Here is a 3,056-nt window from a genome sequence, read left to right as displayed (position 1 = left end):
AAAACTGAGGCAACGTATGCAGACTACTTAATATATAGTGAATTTGCAAACTCCGTCACACAATATTTAATTTTGATTCCTGATGTTTAGAACAGTTTTTTATCCGTAATTTTTGTGTAGACCGTTGAAACAATTGATCCGTTGAAGATACTCAACACGATTCCGAATAGGCAAGGAAGCAGGAAAATTCTGTTGCCGTCCAAGTGCATTCCTGAAATTCAAAGAGTAGTTAAATGTTGGATTACATAAATTTGAACGGCAAGTATTCATTTTTCAGAAGAGTTATAAGAGATTCGGAGAGAGCCGATACAATCCTATCCAGTCGACGCCTAAAATGCGCAATTTCTATTCTGCTTTTACCATTTTTTTTCAATGATATCTAATGAAACATCTGGTCACAGTACTTAAACTCATTTTTATGCCAAGGGAAACCAAAGTAGGAGTAAAAGGAAGAGTTCGAAAAAAATTGTGTAAAATGAAAAAAAATCCTGAGACATCTGATTTTTGCGGTTGGGCAGTAAATTTTGAACCCAACCAAGTTCATCACTTTGATCTATTCATGAAATTCAGTGCATTTTGCAGCTTCTCTCTCGATGTTACTTCTTTGGTAGTTCCAAAATTTATGTATAAATGAAATGCCAACAGTTTGCTATTCGACTTTGTTCAGTGTAAATATCTTAAACATTATAAGTAAAAGAGCAGAATATTTCTTAGTTAAAAGCGAGATGGCTTCATGTGGTTATAGAGCCAATTGATGATTTGTTTTTGTTAGCCTGCTATAGTACCTTTTTCTCCGTAGTGGCTTGCCTTGGCTGCATATAGAGCCGCTGTAGTCATATCAGCTAGAGCAACTGCACAAAAAACAGCAGTGAAAACTAGCAAGTTCTTCGGGTGTGTCTCGTACAATCTGCAGCTACGGTGAAGACACACCAGCAGGAACATCACGAGCCCCGGAGTTGCGACTACACACAAAATAATTTTAGAAATCTTACATGCACGCTAAAAAGATTTTAATGAAAAAGAAAAAACAATAAGACACGAGTCGATGACCTAACTTCACAAACGCATGAATCTTCTGTTCGAATATTCTGTTCGAATATCAATTGTAGCACTTTGATTTGAGCTGATTAGATTATCGGAAATTATAGGTAGATTATGATAATTCTAACCACATAAATCATACCGCCACATACCCTATGTGGCTTTCTATATTTTGGTCGGGTATGGCACCCAATGCGGTAGGAAAAAAATGCCGTAAATCTGTATTCAACGGGAAATTTTTGACTGGCAGGAGTGTTATATTCCGGAGGAGTGAGTACGCATGAAGGCAGGGGCGGATCTAGAATTTTCTTGAGGGGGCGGATTTTCAAAAAGTTTACGAAATTTTCTCAACCTTAATTTTTTAAGGTGTTTGAATAAATTGATTTCCCGAGCTCTTCCAAAGCAGCAAAAAGTCCTTGTTTCGGTAAAAATTTCAGCGCCGCAGGCAAAATTTTGAAAAAACAGGCCAAAAGAGCGCTTTTAGGCACTTTTGGAAATTTTGCTTCCCCCCTAAAATTAGTATATATTGGCGCCAAAGGCGCCTTCAGAAAAATTTTAGGGTTCGTCGGCAGCCAAAACTGGATATCTCAAAATTTTTCAAAGGGGGTACCCTTTGGGTCGGCAGAGGGTCGAATTCCCGAGGAAGAAGCGTCCACCCACCCCCCTCCCCCCTAAATCCGCCCACAACCCCCCCCCCCCCCCCTAAATCCGCCCCTGGGTGAAGGGAGGGAGGGGGGTTCTGCGTTGCTTTAATTTGCACGTGTCAAACTAATTTAGCATACCAGGACTAGATTTCAAACACAATTTCTGTTCTGCCGGCTATACTTCAGGGTTACTAACTTGTAAATATCGTCACTAATCCAAGGGCAACACGGTCGTTGGAAAGAGCAATAGATCCGGTGACAACTGCGACCAAAATGAAAAAGCAATTGGCTACGATAGAAAACTCCATCATATAGTGTTTGAATTTCGTATACATGGTATTTGATGAAATCCGAAATCTAAATAATATAATTTGAATCAAGTTTTTTTAAAGGCAGTGTTTATCAACTTATAAAAAGCCTGAACAGGTATAAAAAGTGATAAAGATAACAATATTATAAACACTTTATTCAATTATTTTTTCTTAGAGCAAGAGCAAACTTATTCAAATTTGGTAAAACAAAGTTTCTAACTTAAAGTGCGATACCAGAATCACAATTCACCATCTTTTTCATCTACAATGGTCTGTCGTCAGTAGACTTTACAAGCTGCGAATTTTTCAGCTAGTAAGAAAACTTGCTGATGCATGAAGCCATCTTTGTAACGAGTAAACTCTGTCATAAACCTTTTGATGCAAATGCTAGCATTCAATGTAGTCTTTTAAAGTAACTTGAAAACAATGCAATTTTACAGTGAGTGCCAAAATCCAGCAAGAAAGCACATCGTAGGAACATTCTGCACAAAAAGGATAGGCGGTTGCTGTGTAAGTAGCACCGAAAATTCCAAACACGCTAATTGAAAATAAAAAAGTTTTTTAATAGGGTTGTTTTGTCCGTGGTGCGTTGAAAGGATCTGAACAAAATCCTAATTTGTTATCAAAGCATTAGCGGATTTAGGGAGTGAAGCGGAGGGCTTCAACCCTTTTGTAAAATTATGAGATATCCAATTTTGGCTGACGGACCCTAAAGTTTTTCTAAAGGCGCTTTTGGCGCCAATATTTACTAATTTTGAGGAGAAGCGTGCGCCAAATAAACTCAACTTTTTGGTCAAACAAACTTATCCAAAAAGTGCTTAAAAACGCTTTTTTGGCCTGCGCTGAAAATTTGGCCTAAACAGCGTATTTTTAGTCCTTTGGTTGAGCTCGGAAAATCATTTTAGTCAGCTTAAAAAAAGTCAACAAAAATTTTCAAAATCTGCCCACCCTTAAAAATTTTGAAAACCCGCCTTTGAGTTATTGTTAAGTAGGCATTTTTTACCACAGTTTTCTCGAAAAATGAATAAAAAATGAAAACAAAATTTCTAGTTTTTTTTTC

General features: G+C 37.5%; 1 long non-coding RNA gene across 1 annotated transcript; it reads right to left on the bottom strand.

Moving 5' to 3' along the window:
- LOC134840405 (uncharacterized) lies at nucleotides 1-2,274 on the bottom strand. The gene is made up of 3 exons (XR_010162420.1): nucleotides 1,882-2,274; nucleotides 786-962; nucleotides 1-211 (listed from the first exon to the last, which is right to left on the bottom strand). It is a non-coding gene; the product is annotated as an uncharacterized LOC134840405 (long non-coding RNA).
- Nucleotides 2,275-3,056: the final 782 nt, after the last annotated feature.

The sequence above is a fragment of the Symsagittifera roscoffensis genome, chromosome 2 (genome assembly GCF_963678635.1).
Source record: "Symsagittifera roscoffensis chromosome 2, txSymRosc1.1, whole genome shotgun sequence".
Classification (NCBI taxonomy): Eukaryota; Metazoa; Xenacoelomorpha; order Acoela; family Convolutidae; genus Symsagittifera; species Symsagittifera roscoffensis.
Note: the sequence above shows the minus strand (reverse complement) of the source record. Positions and strands in the feature narration are given on the sequence as shown.